General features: G+C 59.0%; 1 protein-coding gene across 1 annotated transcript in view; it reads right to left on the bottom strand.

Annotated features, from left to right (window-relative positions):
* The window catches only part of TAF4 (TATA-box binding protein associated factor 4), a gene marked incomplete at its 5' end in the record, with an annotated part of 61618 nt that overhangs the window by 28458 nt on the left and 12249 nt on the right, over window positions 1-20911 (bottom strand). The gene's annotated exons all lie outside the window — the stretch shown is intronic.

Below are 20911 nucleotides of genomic sequence, written 5' to 3'. Positions count from 1 at the left end.
AAAGTACGTAACAAGCAGCACACTCCTGCTCACGTAAGGCCTGCAGAAGCCCAGGGCCGTGGTGCCCCAGCGGGAAAGGACGCGTCTCCGCCACGGACAGGACTGAGGTGGCTCTCTCCAAGAAGGAAGGGCTGCCGGAGAGCCTCCTGCCAGCCTCACACCAAGCAGCGTCAGGGCTTTCCCTCCCGAACTGAACCGGAGCCCGAGCCACCCCAGGGAAGCCACGAGGAGCCCCTGAACCTCTGGGCCCTGGCTCCTTCGACAGCCAGCGGGACATGGAAACTGACAGCCTCCTCCTGGGCTCACATCTGTGACCCCCGATCCAGAGGAACCACATTTACGCCACGTAAGCCTCCCTCTAAAACATCCTTTTAGGGTAAACCACGCTGAAATCTAACAACGAAACAAAACAGAAATCGGGGGCTGCGAGCGACCCACCATGCGGAAGGCTCCCGGCCTGGAACCCGCGAGCGCACCCCGGAGCCCGCGAGCGCAGCCCGGCCACGTCGTCCCGAGCCAGTCTCCCAAGCCCGCCGTCCCTCGTCACCAGTCACTCTTCCGGCCGGAGACCCCGCTCCTTCCTCGCAAGGACTCCTCCGGAAGCTAGTGGCTGAGGCCGCAGGGAAGCGACGAGGGATGGCAAGGCCCCCGTGACGCCGCCCCCGCATCAGGCGGGTCAGCACCGCGGGGATGAGCGTGCTCCCCGGGTCAGCCGCCGCTCTGCTCCAGGCGCCACCTCCACGAAACTTCATGCAAGATTTGAGTGAGAGTCACACGACAGCCACGGGACCAGCGCGGTGGAGCACAGGGGACGCGCCGGGCACCAGGGCAGCACGAGACCGCCACCACCATGCAGCGTGCCCGCGGTAACGAGCCAAGTCAGGCAGGGAAGCGACCCGGGGACCCTCAGCAGGTGACGTCACCTCAGGTCGCACTCAAAGTACGTCCGAGTGGGGACGTAAGTGGACGAGGGAGAGTGACAGATGCAACTGCAGACAAGGGGAGGCGACTGCTCCAAAGTGACCAGCCACACAGCCATGGCGGGGCCCCAAGCGACCGTGACCCCGAGGACAGCCACGCGGCTCCGGAGGCCGAGGGGAGGTCACGTGCACGTGGGGACGGGCGCTGTGCTGGGCACACGCTGCCTCCCAGGCCCCCAGCTATGCTGCGCTGCCGTCACCGGCCAGACAGAGAGCACGACGGTCCGACAATCGCAGCGCCGACGGCCGCATCAAACTTCATCCAACGCCGCACTTTAATGACACAATCTCAGTCCCGGATCTTGTAAACTCCCGCTGTGATCACTCATCTCAAACAGACAAGCTGCTGGGCAACATCTATTCTTGCAAAGGCCAAGAAACATAATTCTGTCTCCAAGTCAGCCCCAGGAGGCTACCCCCTGCCCACCCCTCTGCCGGGTGCAAGACGGGCTCAGGGAGGGGCTCCCGTGGGTGTGGCCAGGAGCCAAGAGGGACCACCTGACACACCACAGTGCCCTCCTTCGCAAACACAACCGAACCGCGCTCGGCACACACACGCCCTCGCAGCCCGGAGCAGGACCGCCTACCGCACGCTTCCCCGCCGGAGCGCAGGCACAGAAAACACTCCTTTCGTTTCTGAAGACCCCTCAGCGCCTGTCTGGCCAAGGTGGCCAATCCCAGGAGGCAGGAGGCAGTTCGCAGACAAGTCAGGAGCCACGGGCGGGCCTCGGCTCAGGACACGCAGGAGCCAAAACCCGCCCGTCTGCACGAGCCGCCATCCCGATCAAGCAGACGGAAAAGAACTCGGTGCTCTCTTTTCGTAATGGTAACGCCCTGCTGGGAAGAGCAAGTGTGTGGGGCAAACCTGAGAAACTCAGCGACGCACCCGGACAGCAGAGATCTGAAATCCTGCGCCCTCCAGCCATCGTGCACGCGGAAGACACGCGCCCGGCTGCGGGGACGAGAACGCAGGCCACGGCCACTCACACGGCGTGTCGTGTCCACATCACTGAACGCTCTTCAGAAACAAAGTTTCCAGGAGCCCCATGATACGTCATCCAAGACAAATGTATAATGTCTTTATTGCTTAAGCTACGGCGCTATTTTCTGGGTTTTCGTTGCTGTGAACGCTCAGATTCTAAGATCATACGTCACCGCGTCAGCGCCCGCCACCAGCTCCAAGGGCCACGCGTTCTGGCAGAGCCCAGGCCGCCCGCGCTCAGCCGCACGAGACCCTGGCACCAGCTGTGGGGGAGGCCGGGGCACCCCACGCGGGCTGTCCCCACCGCCACTCCTGCCACGCGGCGCGGAGCGGACAGCCGGCTCTTCAGAACGGACCCCATCCTTCCCTCAAGCACCACAGTTTAAGATAAACTCAAGGTTTTTACCAAATGTTACAGTTTCCGTGATCCCTTTCATACCAACAGTTTTTACTGTATTTTTAACCAAAATGTAGGTCAGCCAGAGCTACACTACAAATTAAACGGGCATTTTCGGACTCGCCTGGGAACCTCCACCTGGAAGACATCACTTCAGGGGAGCGCCTCCGCACAAGCTCCGGGAGCTGCAGGCGCCACACCGTCCCCCCGCCTGGCCGGCCACGGCCCTTCACACGCAGGCCTGGGAGGCCACCTCCCTCGGGGGGACAGCTGGGGCTGCGATGACAGGAGCAGGGAATGGTCGCCCGGCTGAGGGGGACCAGACCTCCGCCCTCACCTTTACCGCCACGAGGGTCTCCAGCGCCCCGTTACCTGCCAGACAAGGACGAGAGTCCACGAAGACTCAAAAGGCAAAACCCTCCCCAATTAACCACGTGCAAAACGAAACTGTCCCCCAGGCCGGAACCAGGACAGGAGCCGAGGAAAGGGGCGAAGCTCAGTCTGAAACACAGCGGCGGGCTTCACTTCCGAGAGCCGCACACACCGCACTCCGGAACCGCAGGGAAGGGCCTGGGGAGGGTGCAGAGGGCCAGGGACCTCTGTGGCCACAGAAGCAGGAGGAATGTCCCTGAGGCCCAGGAGCCCAGGGTAACGGCCCTGGGCCCTGCTGCCACACCGCAGCCAATGTGGACACTGGTAAAGCTGATGTAAATCACAGCCCGAGAGCTCCTCTTACTCCCATGACGCTCTGCCTCTGAAGCGCACGGGGGAACTGTGACTCCAGCCAGCGGGGGAGCAGGGCTTGGACATGCAAGTGGACGGGGCTCCTGTGTCCTGGCCCAACACCCCAGCTCCCCGGTCTAGTGTGGAGGGGACAGCACACACCAGCTGTGCCCAACTGTGCTGCTGCTGGGGGATGCTGGGGTGCTGGTTCCAAAGGATCCACACGTGAGCTGTGACCTGGACCCTAGTCCCAGGGCTTCAGTCCTTCGAGAGCAGCTGCCCAGGGTCACAGCCTCGCCACACTTGCCCAAACTGCACCAAGCCGACCGTCATTTCTGGAAAACTGCCCTGGGCTCCTGCAGTGCCGACAGACAGCGTGGTGCGGGACCCAGCAGCACGCTGCGGTGTGACCTCAGTCGTGAAGTCCCCCCCAGAATCTGGGGCTCTGTTCTCCTGGAAGGCTCATCCCCTTTCCTTAAGGGGGGGCATCTGTGCTCACAGGGCATTGTTCTTTCAAAACCTGCTTAGCGTCGTAAAGCAGAATGTTTTCATTTTTGCGTGTACAGGAGCAAGTCAGGGCTCACAGCAGGAGCGGCACGGGAGGGAGCGCGGTTGCTCGAGGGTGAGGAGCGGTGACATTACCGCCTTTCTGATCGCCAGCTGAAGATGAAGCCTCTGACCCACTTCATGTTCTAGCACGTGCGGCGTCTGCACAACACAGACGTCGTTGTCACGAACCTTAGGGCACCCGAACACACTCTGAAAACCACAAACGCGGCTGGGAAACGCAGCAGGCGACACAGAGCAAAGAGCTTCGCCAGGCCTCGCTCGCAGGCTGGGAAGCCAGCGGTCAAGAAGCCAGGTCTCCCCAGCTCACCCGCAGGCAGCGCAACCCACCAGTATCCCAGCAGCCCTCTGTGGGGAAACGGACAGGCTGATTCTAAAACTCGCAGACAAACCCACGGTCCTACAGTCACCAAACCACTACGAGAAAGAACGAAGTTGAGGCCAACACTGCCGGTTTCTAAGACGTGCTAGAAAGCCGCAGCAATGGAGGCAGGTCAGCGCCGGCCCCACACTGGAACAGACCAACGGAGCCAAACGGAGTCCAGAAACAGGCCCGCACAAACTCGGACAACCGATGATCTCTGGCAAAGATACAAAGGAATTCAATGGGAAAAGGACAGTCTTTCAGCAAACAGGGAACAAGGGAACCTCCACGTGCACAAAGCACGGACTTGGATCCCTGCCTCACGCCGTCTACCGAGAGTGACTCACAATGGCTCCCAGGCCTAATGTAATAAGCCCTTGAAATCTAAATTTCTGGAAGAAAACAGAGGGAAAAAGTCTCTGTAGACCTTGGATTAGGCAGAGATGGTCCAGACACAACCCCAGAAATAGAACCATGAACACAAGCCGGTAAGGCGGGCGTCGTCAAGATGAAAGACTTCCGCCCTCGAGAAACACCGAGGGGATGAGAGACCCGAGGGCGCAAGGAAGTCCTCGTGAGGCGCACGTCCAAGAAAAGGCATCCACAACACGGAATTCTCCAAAAAAATGGGCAGCAGACGCAAAGAGACATTTCACCAAAGCCAACATACAGCAAACCCGCACGTGGGAAGAAGCCCACCTGGTGTGTCCCCGTGTGACTCAACACACCTGCCACACGGCCCAAGGCAGGACACGTCCACCCCACGTGCCCGACGCTGCTGGTGTGCATGCGTCCTGCAGCTCCCGGCGACGTCCCGCACACCCCGCCACAGGGCCACACCCGCGAGGTGCTCCCCTCCCAACATCTGACCCACGGTCACCCGCAGCAGCTTTATGTGTGAGAGCCAAACGCAGGGAACAACCCAAAAGTGCACAGCAGATGAGAGGACGGGCAACTCCGGCTTATCCGTGACACGCAGAGCACAGGCCACAAGGGACGCGCAAGGACACGCAGCAGTGCTCTCAGCCTCCCTTCACGGCACAGGGACGGTTCGGAGCCCTCCCGCCCAGCGGCTTTCGGTGGCTTCCCACAGCTCCTGGGGTAAGGCTGCCCTCCCACGGCGGGCTCCCTCTGAAGCCTCACCTCGGAGACGCTGGCCGCAGAGCCCCTGCCCACCCCAGGGCCTCGTTCTAGAACGTTCCTTCTTCCCCGCTGCCTCTGGAGCCAGCTCAAGGCCCACATCCCCAGAGCCCACCCACAGCTCCTCAGGTGAGCCCATCTCCCAGGCTCCGCCCCAGCGTCTGTGGCTCCCAGAGGCTGCGTCCCCTCCGTGTAAGCTCCCTGGGGGCAGGACCGACCCACACAGGCCGCCTTCCAGTGTCTGCTCTAGGAGGCGGGAGGAGAGAATGGCTTCCAGCCGCACTCCGCAGACCAGCTGCAAACAGGCCCGCCAGCGTGACAGCCATTGGCCAAGAAAAATAAAATCGGGGACTAGTGTTCTCTCTGGTTGACGCGCACATAGAGAACCAGTTTTCTGTGCTGTCGATGCTTTCAAGCGCTAAAGGTTACAGGAACTATCTGAAACGTTTGATGAAAACAAAACACCAGACCTGGGGTGCACACAGCGTGACAGGGTTGCCAACGATGACGTCGTGCACCTGAAATGCACGGAAGGAAGGCCGTGCGCCCGCCCCACGCCCTTGACGGCAGAGACACAGAACGGCCCCGGGGCAGGCAGGCCATGGCCTGAGGCTCAGTCAGGACCCCAGCGCACACCACGGTCCCCTCTCCCAGGCGTCCCGCTGAAGCTCAGGACGGCAACGGTTGGCACTCTCCAGATGCTGCACTTACAAGCCTCCCCCAGATGTGCACACGTATGCACACGTGCAGGCACGCAGCCCGGCAGAACCTCCTGCCAGGGGATGGGCTGGCGGAGGAGACCGCGGATGGGGGACGGGGTGGGGTCTTCCCTCAGCAAACGTGTCCACACAGGCTGAACTTTTGTCATGAACAAAGCTTTGTCCAAAAAGTTGACTAAGTTACCTATGGCCGCAACTGTCTTACATACTTCAGAAAAGCGGCCAAGGGGCACCCGGCTGGCCCCATCCCTGGAGCACAGTCTCCTGATTCAGGGTCACGAGTTCAAGCCCACCTTGAGTGTAGAGGTTACTTAAAGATAAAACCTCAAAAAAAATTTTTAATAAAAAACGGCCAAAAAAGGCACCAAGTGATTCCCAAAACAACACAACGGACCAAACAGCAAGGACACCCGGCCTCGCGGAGTGGGCAAAAATGGGCAGATTACACGGTAACTCTCCTCACCCACACCCATGATGGCACGGGGTGGGTGCAGGGCATACAATGCTGGGCAAGGGTCTCCTCCGACAGCACCAATACTGTGATGCATGTCCCCTGACCCAGAGACTGCAGGCGTGGGTCTCTGTGCAGCACGACACTCACCAGCGGGAGACAGGTGCAGCCGACCGGCCATGTTCACACAGAGACACCACGCACCATCTAGAGGAATGCGTTCCCACTGTGCCCTGGCAGGGATGCGTGTCCTTGAGGCACAACATGAAAAGACAGCTGCGGAACAACACACAGGACCGACTTCTGTGACAGTCCCGTGGGCGTGTCTAGCTACGTACAGCAGAGAAAAAACCACGGCCAACATGTGCCCCAGGGTGTGTCCGTCTCAGGAGACGCACAGCACTCCCACTGTCCAGTTCTCCACATCAGCATTAGAATCCCTGTCACTTAAAACCACGGTAAGAAAAACAGTGCCCACAAGTGCCGGGTGACCGGCTGCCAGGAGGGCTGGGGTCCTCACAGCCCTCTGGGGCCACCTCTACCTCCCTCCGCCCCAAGGTCCCCCACGTGGGGCTTCCAGTACCACCCCACGGCTCACGCACTGTCCTATCCCTCTGGCCCCATCACAGACCCTCTGACCAAGGCGTTCTCTCCCGCAGACATCCCCCCACCTCGAGTCCTGGACACTCCACTCCACCCCATGTGTCCTGGGATGGCCCGGACCTCGCACCTCCCACTTACGAAACACCGAAGACTCAGAGGGTCTGAGTGGCCCCGCCTGTGGCTCCAGCAGCATCGCAGGGGTCACTGCTGTTCTGGAAGGTGCAGGGAAAACACTGACCCCAGAAAAGACACGGCCGGCTCCCCTGACAACAGGGCAGGAGGGTCAACGCAGCCTCCCTAACCGAGTGCCAGGCCCACCCTTCCGGGTACGCACGCATCTGCCCGGCACACTTTGCCTAACGCCCTGGTCCCTGGCCGCCGGAGCACGGCGAATGGGGGGGTGAGCGCCCGCGGGTCCGGCCAGTCTGCGGCACCACTTTCCCAGCTTCCCACTTATTCAAAACCCCGAAATCCGGGGGGCCTCGGGGACTTCCCTGCATTCCCGCTCCAGAGCCCCAGGGAGACCTCCCCAACCTCCCCAACCTCCTAGGATCAAAACTGAACACATTTAATGCCTCTCTTCAGTCTGAAATCCCAAAGGCCCCGCACTGACCGAGCGCCTTTCTCCTCACTCGTCATCGCTCTCTGCCTCGTGCGCAGGTGCCCCTGCGGCCTCGGGGGTGGGGAGGCTCTGCGCCCAGTCTGGCCAGAACAGCCCCTCAACCCAGTCCTTCTGCCTTCCTGTCCCTTCCTCTTGACTTTCTCTTCTCCTGGCAGGGGGGCTTCTGTGATTCACCCGAGGTCCTTTCTAGTGCAAAACGTGTGAATGAAGAGTGAACAAGTGAATGCTTCCAGCAAAGCCGGAGGAATGCGGCCACAAAGCAGCAGAGCAGGCCCCGGTGGCTCAGCGGGTTGAAGCCTCTGCCTTCGCTCAGGCCATGATCTCGGGGTCCTGGGATTGAGCCCCGCATCGGGCTCTCTGCTCAGCAGGGAGCCTGCTTCCCCCCTCTCTCTGCCTGCCTCTCTGCCTACTTGTGATCTCTCTCTCTGTCAAATAAATAAATAAAATCTTTAACAAACAAAGCAGGACAGCAGAGTGACCAGGAGGCAGGTGCCTTAACAACCCACCTCTCTCCCCTCCATCCAGGGTCCCTCAGCAGCTCTGCAAATGGGACACGGCTCTGCACGAACACCAGGGCGCAGAAGGCCCAGGATGCCTTGGAAGAACATTCTGGATCCTCATCGAGATCAGTAAACAGAGAGAAACAAACCCCCCCTTTCAGTGCTACCACAACAGCACTGTATCCAGCAACGTCCGCTTCCTCGGACGGTCCCTCTCATCTTCTGAACCTCAAGTCCACAGGCCCGTCCACACCAAGAGAGACACCTAAGCTCTCTCACATGCTCAGTCGGCTAGTGAGCCAGCAGGGGCCAGAGAGGCCGGGAGCAGAGGGGCTAATCCGGATCTGTCAAAGGCATGGTGAGACGAGCAGCTCTCCGGGCCAGACAGAGCTGTCCTCGCCAAAGAACGAGGCTCCAGGGGCCAGGCTGGAGGCCCACCCAGGGCCGGAGTCTGCAGCAGTAAACTCCTCAGAGACCGACCGCAGGTTCAAGGGAGCGGAGGTCAGGAGGCAGACGCTACGCACCTTACACGACTCCCAGCAAAACTTCCAAAACTTCGGCTCTCCAGAATTCAGCCCCCTGGTGAGGAGGAAGCAAACCAAGGGCTCCAAGCGGCCTAACTAGGCCCGCTCACTCCCTCAGCCAGCAGATGCCCACTGAGGACCTCCGACGGGCCGGGCTGCAGCAGGCACCAATAAAAACCAGAAACGCGGACGCGGGACCCATTCTTGGAGCCCCCCCCTTCACAATGTGGAAGGCAGGCACTAGCCACGAACCCCGCTGTCTCTGATCCATGCTACAGTCAGTCGATGCTACGGAGGAGAGCTGCTTGGCACTGTAAGAGACGCAGACTGGAGAACCTTCCGGACCCGGTGTGCGGGCCTAACCACGAGGAAGCAGCACCACAGCAACAGGGGAGGCACGAGGCCGCCAGGAGGGGGAGGGAGGACGCGCCTCGTCCCAGCAACACGGGCAAGGACACAGTGAGGGTCCATGGGGAAGGGCACAGAAAGGGGACCCAGAAGGCTGAGAGTGACACGCAGGAGAGCAAGGCCCCAAGGCCCCAGGCAGGAGGGGTGAGGGGCCAAGAGGCCGGCTTCAGACCCGTCAGGAAGGAGAAGCCGGGGGTTCCTAGCTGACAGCTTCAGCGCTCTCCGGGAAGAGCCGGTACAGCGGAAAAGCCAGAGGACAAGGAAGGAGCGCACAGGTGGGCGGAAGAAGGTGCTGACAAGCGACACTGTTCAGCTTTAAGTAACATAAGGGCAAACCCCACAGACGGCAGAGAAAGCCTCTGATGAACTCGACACCCGCTCATGACTACAGGGTAAATATCCCCGCCAAAAAAAGCAAACAACCTCGGAAAATCAGCAGTGGGAAGGAGCTTCCTTAACTTGATGAAGGGAATCTACAAACCATCGTCTCCAACGGTGAAGTCTTCAGAAGCACGGCCCTTGAAATCAGAATGATCTGCAGACGCCGTCAATCCCCCTTCTACCCAAGACCCCAGCAAGCCCACTGCCCAGAGGACTGGCCAGGGAGTTGGGAGCATAAGTATTCGAATGAAAAAAACCTGTCATTAATTGTACAGAATAGGACTCTCCGTGTGTAACACCTAAAAACCCCACACACACATTTTCAATGAAAGTTTGATAAGATTGCTAGACATTGATCAACATCCAAAATTCGACTATAACTCAGCATACCATCAACAAAAACTAGAAAACATAACTCTGCGGTTTTTTTAGGCAGGCCGCACGTGCAGCGTGTCGGCGCGGAGCCCAACATGGGGCCTGACGTGACGACCCTGAGATCAAGACCTGAGATGAGACCAGGAGTCGGACGCTCACCCAGATAAGCCACCCAGGCGCCCCGAAAACACAGTTCTTAAAAACTACTATTCACAGCCTCCTGGAACAAATCCAACAAAACACGTGCAAGGCCTGGATGGAAAAAAAAACACACACTTGCTTGAAAGATGTCATGAAAGACCTAAACAGAATGAGATGCCACACTCCTGAACGCACACACACACCACAGACGTCCCCCCCACAAACAGGCCGCGCCTCGGTACAACCCCAGTCAGAGCAGCCGGAGGACCCCGCGGGCCCCCGACCACGACCCACACACACAGACGCAAGACAGAAACACGGGTGAGTGGAGAAGCTTCTCAGGGAGACGCAAGTGGCCCTGCGCCAGAGTGAACACAAGGGCACGACGCGGTCACGGCGGTACAGACGGGAAGACGCACAGACAAACCAACAGAGCGCGTGAAACTTGCCGCACCGCCGTGGGGACGCGGGCCAGCGAGTCAGGAAGGCCGGTTCGCAGCGAGCGGGCCGGGCGGTGCAGGACGAGCGAGCAGCGGGCTCGGCCACACCACGCTCAGCCTGACGCCCGGCCCCCGGGGACGGAAGACGCAGGAGCGGAAGCACAGGCTGAAGTAAGGGCGCCTGGGGGGCTCCATTGGTTCAGCGTCCGCCTTTGGCACAGGTCAGGATCCCAGGGTCCTGGGATGGAGCCCGTGCTGGACTCCCCGCTGGGCACGGAGTCTGCTTCTCCCGCTGCCTCTGCCTCTCCCCCGGCTCACACTCGCTCGCTCGCTCTCTCTCAAATAAATAAATCAATGCAATCTTAAAAAAAAAAAAAGAGCATATTAAACGTTAAAAGAAAGAGCATCTTAAACGTGACCCAAAAAGGCGCTCCCCAGGAAGAGAAGACAGCGAGGCAGCCACACGAGAGCCAAGACCCCACGCCCCACACGACAGGGAGAGAGAAAAGACCGGCCGCCAACGAGGGGCGCCCCGGCCGCACACGGCCTCGAAGGAATCGCACCCCGGGCGCTGATGGACCGGCCTGGCTGCCGGAGCCCGGTCACAGCGCGGCCGGAGCGCGGCCCGACCCGCACTCCCCAGTGAGGGGACGACGCGAGGCCCCGCTCGACGACTCAGCCGCCTCCAGCCACGCAAAAGAGGCCGGACGCCGGAGCAGCGCCGTGCAAGCGCCCGTCTGCACATCTCCAGAGCCAAAAGCCCAGGGCCAGGCTGACAGGGCAGACGAGCGGCTGCCAGGGGTCACCACCAAGGGGGGGGGTGGGGTCCTGCACCTTGAGTGCAGTGACAGTCACACAACGTATTCGTTAAAATTCACAAAACCGCTCAACAGGGTCAACGGTGCGGGACGCAGGCCACACCCAAGAAAGGGGACCGTGAAGGTCAAGCCGTGGGGCTCACTGCACACCCACCCGCCGCCAGACTGCCCGGGGCTGACCCCGCACCCAGGACAAAATGCACACGCCCACCACCACTCAGGAGAAGCGTGGCGGCTTCTGAGGAGCCTGAACGCAGGCCTGCCCCGTGCCTCCGCAACTCCACGGCCACGGGTCAGCCGGGAGAGAGCGTGCACACGCGTGCCCACACGCAGCCTGGCCCGCGGACGCTCAAGGACACGGCTCTCACTACGGCCGCAGCCGGAAGAGCCCGCTGTCCGAGCCCGGTGAGGCGACGCGCACGTGCGTGCGGCCCCGGCGCTGACCTCGGCCCGAGCGAAGAAGCCAGACCCCATCACGACGCGCAGCTCCCTCTCTGTGAACGATCGGAGAGGCAGCCACAACTACAGAGACACAGAGCCGACGTCTGCCGGGCCCAGGTGTTCCGTCAACGAGGGGGCACGAGAGGCCCTCGGGGCTGAGGGGCACGGCGGCATCTGGGCCGTGACGTCGGCCAGCCAGGTGCACACGCTTCTCAAGACAATCGCACGCTCAGAACAGGTGCGTTCTGTGGTCTGTTTCACGCGCGCCCCCTCAGCCCCACGGAAAGTTCTTCCGCTGCTGCTCAGACCCCGTGGGCTCGGCTGGCACGTCGCCAGGAGGCTGAGTCACCCCGTGCAGGCGGCACAGCCGACGGCGGGGAGCCACGCCGGGATCCCTCTCACCTCCGCAGGGAAGGACCGCCAGCTGCCCACACACACCCCCCCGCAGCCCAGCGCTCCCCGGCACGGCCGGCCTGGGCCGAGGACGGGCGTCTCGCTGCACCCCGGGGAGATCAAACGTCTGGACGGCTGCCTTCCAGCAGTATCCCGGACGCAGAGCTTGCACAAGCAGGACGGTGTCACTGGGAGAAGGGACTTCTTCTCTGAGGTAACTAGATGTAAAATGTAGTTTTTCAATTAAAACAAAATGCCACCGGAAGATGATCTCCAGGTGACATCGTCAAGGACAAAAGTCAAGGTACGCACCAGAGCACACGCACCTCTGCTGTGATGAAAGAGGGCAAGCAGGGGTGTACAGGTGTGAACGTGCTGATTTTTACAAGAAGAAACACACAACGAACGGCCCGGAAACCAACGAAAATAAACATTCTGAACCCTCCCTACGGATCGGCAGGAGAGAGGGGACAGGTGAAAGGTGTGTGAAGACCCCGTTCTCGTGCCACGGGCAGTCTTCTCGCACAGAGCATGAGCGCCAAACACACAGAACCAAACTGTATCCAACTGGGAACAAAACGCACTGAACAAAGAGCTCCGTCAACGGGGCTGGGATACACGAACCACCACCGAACACCTTAAACCTGGGTTTTACTGTTTAATCTTGAGGCTGATATATGGTAGGACAGGTTAAGTGGATGAACAGGGTTAGGTTATCAGACCCAAGATTTCCATGCAAGGGAGCAGACACAAACACCATTTCCAAGAACTTAGGGGAACCTGCTGTTCTCAGCGATGTGATGGCAAACACCACAGCAGTTCTCTCGAGACCCCAGGAGCGGTGCCCTGGCCAAGCAGTGTGCCGAGACCACCCAGGTGAAGGGAGGGCATGCTCGCTGCCAGCGGGGACAGGGCGGGGCCGTCCCCCAGCACCTGCCCCTGATGCGGAAAGCGGCCACCTCCATATGCCCCTGCACGGCTAACCCATCCGCCGACGCGCAGAAGTTAATCCCAGGGGCCAAGCCCGGCCACATGGGCAGGAGCGATGGCGGAGTGGCCCAGCCACCACGTAAGCCCACCGTGAGAGCCACCCACGAGTTCCCACTGCCACCTGGCATGTTCATACCTGCCAATGGGCCTGCTGCCTCTTCCACACCGTGACCACTTGCCCCACCGGCTACTCCCAGAATGCAGACTCAGCGCACTGTCTGGAAAGTTCTGCCAGCACTCCAGGGGCTCGCCGTCCTATCCCTCCTTGCAGTGGCCTCCCTGACACCCATCTAAACAGCACCCTTCTGCCCACACCCTAGCCTGCCTCACCTGGGGAGCAGACCAGAGCCTCGTGCACACGCCCAGCACCCGCACCTCGTGTCATGTGCCTGGCACATAGCTGGCACGCCTAAGTACACATCTATTAAAAACCACGTAGTTTGCTTAAAGATTTTTACTTACTTGACGGAGAGAGACACAGCGAGAGAGAGAACACAAGCAGGGTGAGCAGCAGAGGCAGAGGGAGAAGCAGGGCTCCTGCCAAGCAGGGAGCCCAATGCAGGGCTCGATCCCAGGATCCCGGGATCATGACCCGAGCCAAAGGCAGATGCTTAACGACTGAGCCACCCAGATGCCCAAAACTACGTAGTTTTTAACTAACCACAATAGTTGAGGACCTAGGAAATTTTAGAAAGGAAGCAACGTATCAGAGACAGTTACAATGATCGCTTGGTGACAAGACTATGGGTTACTCTTCATGTCTTTCCTGGACTCTCTTGTCCTTGTCAAATCTCCTAGGATAAGTGTGCATCACAGCTGTGCCCCTCACCCGCGCTCTCAGTGACGGGGCCCCACGGACACACGGTGAGAAGGTCAGGGGCTCCCTCCCGCTCTTCCCCCGCCCGCGTGGCTCACGTCACTTCGTCCCATCGTCACAGGAGGGTGAGCACAGGACAAGAAGGCGTTTCTAGAGCCAGAGGCCCCATTCACACAACTTTGGTCACCGCACGTGGTGACAACTGTCCTGTGGCATCCGTGGTTCCTGACACTCCCTCGCTGTGCCCCGTCCATTGCTGACACCTGACCACGGGCGCGTAGGTGCGGAGGGGAGCACACGGTGCCTGCGGGTGTGGCTCTGCCCTCGGCTTCCGGGGTCCACGGGGTCTGCGATGGATCCCCCCAGAGAAGGGGGCTGCTGGATTTACTTGAAGGAAAGCAGCTATCTAAAAACCAGACGTTGCTTGCTGGCAGCTCCAGACCATGGCCACTATGAAGCCAGCAGACGTGCAGGGAAAGCTCGGACACAGCCGTGGGCTCGAGCGCACAGCCAGCCCCTGATGGACACTCCACGTCCCCCCCCAAAGACGAGACAGATGCCTCCATCTGAACAGAGCCAACATGGCCCGGACTCAGGTGGTCCCTGGGGGACAATGGCCCTTCTCCACGCAACCCAGCAACCTCTCCTTGATGCACACGGACGCTTGTCTGTGCTCAATCTCGTTGTAAGAAAAGTGAAGACCTGGGACCAGACCTAACCAGCCATCGGTGAGGCCGTTTCCAAGGTGCTCCCAAATGCCAGTCCCAGCGTCTGGCTCCCCCGAACCCCATTTTCAGCAGACACTGACACTTTACACAAACAAACGAGCACTCCCACGGCAGCTCACAACCCCTCCTTCTCCTGAAACAGTGCGCGGCACCCAGGCGGACAGAGAAGGAGGCACCGTGTCCTTTTCTCTGAAATCTAGTTTACGAGGAATCTAGTCTGCCCACTTTAAGTGCACAACCTGAGAGTTTGAGCAAAAGGCACAGTTGTGCAGTCACTACCGCAACCAAGACTTGAATAAATCCCACCAGTTTACAAAGCCCCCTGGCGCCACGCGGCAACACTAGAGCAGGCGACCACCGTGGTTTCCCCTCAGCTTCTCCTGGAGTCTCGCAGAAATGGAGTCGTGCACCCAGCGGTGCCCTGAGCCTGGCTCCTTGCACCTGGTAGAGGGTTTCTAGATCCCTCCGCACAGCCACAGGTGTCAGTCCTCTGGCCCTTTGTATCACTGAGTATGGACTACCGAGTCCTGAGCACTGAGTACGGATGGGCCACAAGCTGTGCAGCTGATGGACGTGTGGATGATTTCCAATTTGGGCTCTTTGTCAGTAAGGCTGCTGCAAACGCCCCCAACAAGTCTCACGTGGACGGACGGGCTGCCCCTCTCGGAGCAGGCTGCTGGCCACGGCAAGTAAACGGCCACGCTCTTTCCTCCTCCGCCCCGCGGCCACCGAGCTCCACGACCCCCACACCCACCGGCAGGACGTGCAGCCCGTCCTCCTGGTTCTGGCTACGTTAGTGGGCGCGGAAGCGATGGGGTCCCCCTGGGGCTGCAGCTTGTGCCTCTCCGACAGCCAACACTGTCAGCCTCCGTTCGCAAGTTTGGGGCCACATTTATCCCTTCTTTTGTGTCTACTCCAACCTTCTGCCCATTCTTAACAGACAGAGCTGCCTGTCTTCTGCCCGCTGAGTGGGGAGAGTTCTCCCCGTGCTCTGCACACAGGCTCTCGCTCAGATACGCCGCTCTGCTGCAGAGCCCGCCTTCTCGTTTAACGTCTGTCAACCAGCGGAAGTTTTCTTTTAATCCTGAGGTCCAGTGCGCCGACCTTTCCCGCTGCGGCCCGGGCTATCTGTGTCTGTGTCTGGGAAATCCACGGTTACGCGATCGGCCCCTGTGACTTCAGTGCAGGTGAGACACACTGCCACTTCTGGGGACTCGCGGCCAGTGTCTGCAGTCCCACAGGGGACAATCCCAGAGCCCGCGCTCTGCTTCTGCGGACGCCCTTCCTCTCCGCAGCGGCGCGCCACGGTGTGAGCGAGCAGGCCCGGGTTCTCGCCTGAGAGTCCACGAGACCACCCAGCAAAGGCCCACCGCGCCTGCCTTACCCCCCACCCCGAAACAGGAGCCCCGCGCAGAAGAGGGAAGCTCCGAGTGTGCATCCAAGAAAAGTAAAGACTGACGAAAGCAGCGCCGGGCGACGTCTTTGCTGGACTCCGTCTGGAAACCACACGCAGAGGCGCGTGGGCGCCAAGGGTCATTCTGACAAAACGGACTCGCAGCGTGGGGGGCAAAATCTTACAAAAGGGACACCTGCTCAAGACACTTCAACCCTCAGCCCTTCCCCTGTGCGGTAAAGGGAGCACTCGTGCCGCCTGACCCCGAAGTGCTTCACTCTGCTTTACAGCAAGTCGGGCTTCCCCATGAGGAAAGCGGGCCCCGGGTCCCGGGTCCCACGGTAAGAGCCCACCGGACTACACAGAGAGGCTATCAAGTTTCGGTCATATGGAAGGTGGTACAGTCACCGGAGCCACAGGCCGCCTGGAGCACCACCAGCACCTAGAACTCCTCACTGGGACCCTCGAACACAGGGGCTGCCCGATTAACACGCATTAGCCGTGATCCTGTTCCCGTGGGACCCCCATATCTAGGGCTGCTCCCAGACCTTTTCTCCCCCTACCTCTACCCTTCTACCAACACTCACCCCCACCCCACCCCAGCCACCCCAACCGTGTTTGGCCGACATGCCCACTCTGTCCCACACGGAGATGCCTCCTCGCTGGTGGGGTCACTTTCCAACACAAATACCACAAGTCCCCCCTGAAAGTCCCCTACAGCCTTGTGGGTCTTGGGCTGAGCCATTTCCCTCCTGCAGGATGCGGCCAACGCCTCCCGGGTACTGGAGCGCACTGGTGCCTGTTCACCTGAACCCCAGACCAAAGAGGGGGCTTGCTTTGGGGAAAGCTGTTGTACCAGAAATCCTTCTCTGAAAGCACTGAACTTGTGCTCAGGGTGGAGAACAGTGGCCGTCTACGGCTGCACTAACTAAGCTCTCCTGGGGCACTGCTAACTGCCCAGGTGACAGCTCCGAGAGCTGACACTTGAGGGCTGGGGGTCCTGTACCGCTAGCCAGCAGCAGAACCCAGCTCTCACGGGAGCCCCACTGGCGGCTGTTACCACCGGAGCCCCCCCCCCGCCACTGACCTTGGCTCAGGAGGACAGCAACATGCAGAACCACCTATGGAGTCAAAGCAGACTTCCCCTCCCTCACAAGGCTCGTCCCCTCCAGCACCCGCCCCCCCAGGCAGCTCTCTGGCCCTCGAGGAAGCCCCTCGCCCCGACTCCCCTGCACAGGCTCACCCTGCTGACTCCAGCAACAGCAATTCTGACCCCCACCTGCCTCAGCTGTGCCATCCAACAGGCCCTGCCTCCAGACACAGCAGTGCTAACACATGTCCCCACTGGGCCACCATCATGACTGGTTTCCAGGCCAGGGAGGGGCAAGTGGACCAGGGTCTCCAGTGGGCAGGGAGGCCCCAGGCAAAGCGCCTCACCAAGCTGAACCTCACCTCCTGCTGGCAAGAAGGCGGTGGGGAGTGCAGGAGACGTGCAGGGCCTAGCCTCGCTGTCCCACCCCAGCAGGCAGAGAACTCACAGGCACTCTTCTGGGTCCCTCCTATGCTCCACCTCCTCCTGTGACCGGTCCCCTGGCCCGTCACCGGCCCTCACACAGGTAATGTCTCTTACCGTCCCCATTCCCCGACTAGACCAAGGCATATTCCTGAGAACACAGAGAGACCTGGATGTGGCAGGACCTTCCTAAGGCTCTCCCTCCACTGACGGCTCTTCCCCAAATACTCCCATTCGTGATAAAAACTCTCTGTAAACCAAGAGAAAAAGAGGAACTCCCTCAACCTGATAAAGATGATCCACAAAGAACTGACAGCACACATCCTACTTACTGGTGAGAAACTCAACGCTTTTCCTCTAAGATGGGAAACACAGCAAGGAAGTCTCCTCCCGCTGCCAGTCCTCCACACGGCACCGGGAGTCCTCGCCAGCACAACACAGGAGAGGAAATAAAAGGGGTATGGATCGGAGAGGAAAAAGCAAAACACTGTCCTTGTTCACAGATCACAGGATCACCGAGGTTAAAAAAAAAAAAAAAAAAAAAAAAAGGAAAAAAATGACAGAAGATGTTCCTGCATCTGAACAGTGGCTACAGTGAGGCTGCAGCACATACAAGGTCCATCTACAAACCCCCATCACGTCCTCACACTAACAACGAGCGGAGACTCTGAAACGAAAATACATTGTCACTTACCCCAGCACCCAAAAACCTAACAAAATACACATAAGATCTATGGAAAGCCAACAAAAAACTCCTAATAAATTAAATCACAGAAAAACTAAACAGAGACATCCAATGTTCATGGATAGGAAGATTTGAAATTGTCAGGGCGGCAGTTCTTCCCAACTCCATCTACGGATGCCCTGCCGTCCCAGTCAACTCCCAGCACGTTACTCTATCGATATTGACAAAGAGATTCTAAAGTTCACACGGGGGGCGCCCGGGTGGCTCCGTCAGTGAAGCGTCTGCCTTCGGCTCAGGTTATGATCCTGGGGTCCTGGGATCAGGCCCTGCAAGGGGCTCCCTGCTCACTGGGGAGTCTACTTCTCCCTCTGCCTCTGCCCCCCACCCCCACTCATGTTCATTCTCTCTCTCTCAAATAAATAAAATCTTTTTAAAATAAAAAAATAATAAAGTTCGCACAGAGAGGAGGCAAGAGACCCAGAGAGCCCAGTCAGTGTGGGAGAAGAGCAGAGCTGGAGGGTGACTACCAATGTGGAGACTTCCCGCAAAGCCACAGCCATCACGTGTGTGTCCCACAGAAGAGACGGGCAGGGCATGGGGCGGGACAGCACCCGGAACAGACCCCATGGAGACCATCAACTGATGTTTGACAAAGCAGCAAAGGCAACACAACAGAGCGGTGACCAGCTCTTCCACAATCGGTGCTGAGCCCACGTGTGGACGTCCACCTGCAGAGAAACGAATCTAGACATGGACTCACACCCTTCAGGAAAATTCACTCAATGTGGGTCCCAGACATCCATGTAAAGTGCAAACTATCAACTCACTCCTAAGTGATAACCCACGAGGAAATCCAAGTGACCTTGGGGATGGCCATGACCTTTCAGACACAAGGCCAAGTCAGATTCCGTGAAGGAGAAAGCTGGTGAGCTAGACCGCGCGAGAATTAGAAATGGCTGGTCTCTGACACACCACCATGAGAGCAAGAAGACGAGCCACAGACCGGGAGAAAACATTTGCCAGAGAAGCATCTGACAAAGGACTGTCACCCAAAATACAGAGAGGACTCTTAGCACCTTGGAACAAGCACACAGACAGCTCAGCTAGAAACCGGGTGGGAGAACGGACAGGCCCCTCCCTGCAGAGGACACACGGACGCAGTCGAGCACCCAAACACGCACTCCCCGTCCGGGTCGTCCGGGACACGCCAGCGCCGACGACAGCTAGACGCCCGCACACCCATCAGAAGGGCCCAGACCCGCCACGCCGATGGCACCCCATGCCGGCCGGGACACGGGACAGTGGGCGCTCTCGCGCGTGGCTGCGGGAACGCCACGTGGCCCGGTGCCTCGGAAGGCAGCTTGGTGTTTTGCTGCAAAACTAAACATACTCTCACCATCAATCCAGCCATCCTGTTTCTTGTTATTTACCCAAAGAAGCTGAAAACTTACATCCACACAAAAAGCTGCACATGGATGTTTACAGCAGCTTTATTCGTAACTGCCAAAACTTGGAAGACGCTCTTCAGTAAAGGAGGGATAAGGACACTGTGGCAGGTCCAGAAAATGTTACGCTACTGATCAGCGATCAAAAGGAATGAGCTCTCAAACAATGAAAAGACAGGGCAGAACCACAGATGTTCATCACTAGGTTAAAGGAGCCAACCTCAAAGGCCATACACTGTGTAACGCCAACCGCGTGACGTCCGGAAAAAGGCACAACTATGGACAATAAAAGGATCAGCGGCTGGCGGGGGTCAGGAGGCGGCGAGGGACGGACAGGTAGAGCACAGAAGACTTTAAGGGCAGTGAAAACACTCTGATACCTGCAATGGCGGACACATGTTTTATGGATTTGCCCAAACCTCCAGAACGTACACGCGGAAATAAAGCTGAGGTAGGGAGCCTGAGTGATGACGAGATAGCAAAGTGCCGGTCCTTGGGTCATAATAAATGTACCTTCTGTTGGGAGATGCTGACAGTGGGGAGGCTGCATGTGGGGGGACAGGGCACGCATGGGGAAATCTCTGTACTTCCCTCTTAATTTTACCGTGAACTTTAAAGTGCTCTAAAAAAATTTAAGTTCTTTACAAACCAACAGCTGCTTTTGCTGGTACCTGGAGATCCAGGGCGGTGCCCCAAACCGCCTTACAGTAGCCCGTGGGTAGCTCGCTGACCAGCAGAATTACCTCCTGTCTCCCTCCCACGCCTCTTCCCCCGCCGAGAGCCCACTAAGCCAAGAGTGAAGGAAGGGACGTGGCACCACACCCCCAACAGAGAGAGCAGAGAGAAAGACAAGGTCCCAGCAGAGGAGAAGGAGGAAAGCAGAGTCAAGAAGGAAGAGCGGGGGGTCTTTCCAGTCCCCCAGGGGCTCACGGCAGGATATCCAAGCTCCAGGCAGTAGAACTAATACCCACAAGATCATCTCCTAAAAAACAGAGAACGTTCCAGCATCAAGAAGTCCCCTGTCTAGTCCCACCCGACCACCATGAGACGAGAGGTCCCGGGGTGCCACGATGGCTCTCCATCCCTCCTTGGTACCATGCTCACACCAGCCAGGGCCAGCAGACCCTCCATCAAAGGCTTCGACAGGACAGAGACCTGTGCATGCGACCGGCCCCACCCTTGATGCGCGGCATCAGTGCTGCACCCCCTGCCAAGAAGCAACCCGGGAAGAACAGGGAGGGGGCCCAGAGCAGGGGGGACACGTGCAAACAAGCCGCCCAGACACAAGAAGATATTCGCGACAAACCGAAAGGAAATTCTGAAAGAGAGAAGAGGCAGGAAATTATTCAGAAGGGAGGAAATTCCCACCGG

This window comes from Martes martes (genome assembly GCF_963455335.1).
Source record: "Martes martes genome assembly, chromosome: 9".
In the NCBI taxonomy this organism is placed as follows: domain Eukaryota; kingdom Metazoa; phylum Chordata; class Mammalia; order Carnivora; family Mustelidae; genus Martes; species Martes martes.
The sequence above is the reverse complement of the archived record's forward strand: the minus strand, read 5'-3'. Positions and strand labels throughout refer to the sequence as shown.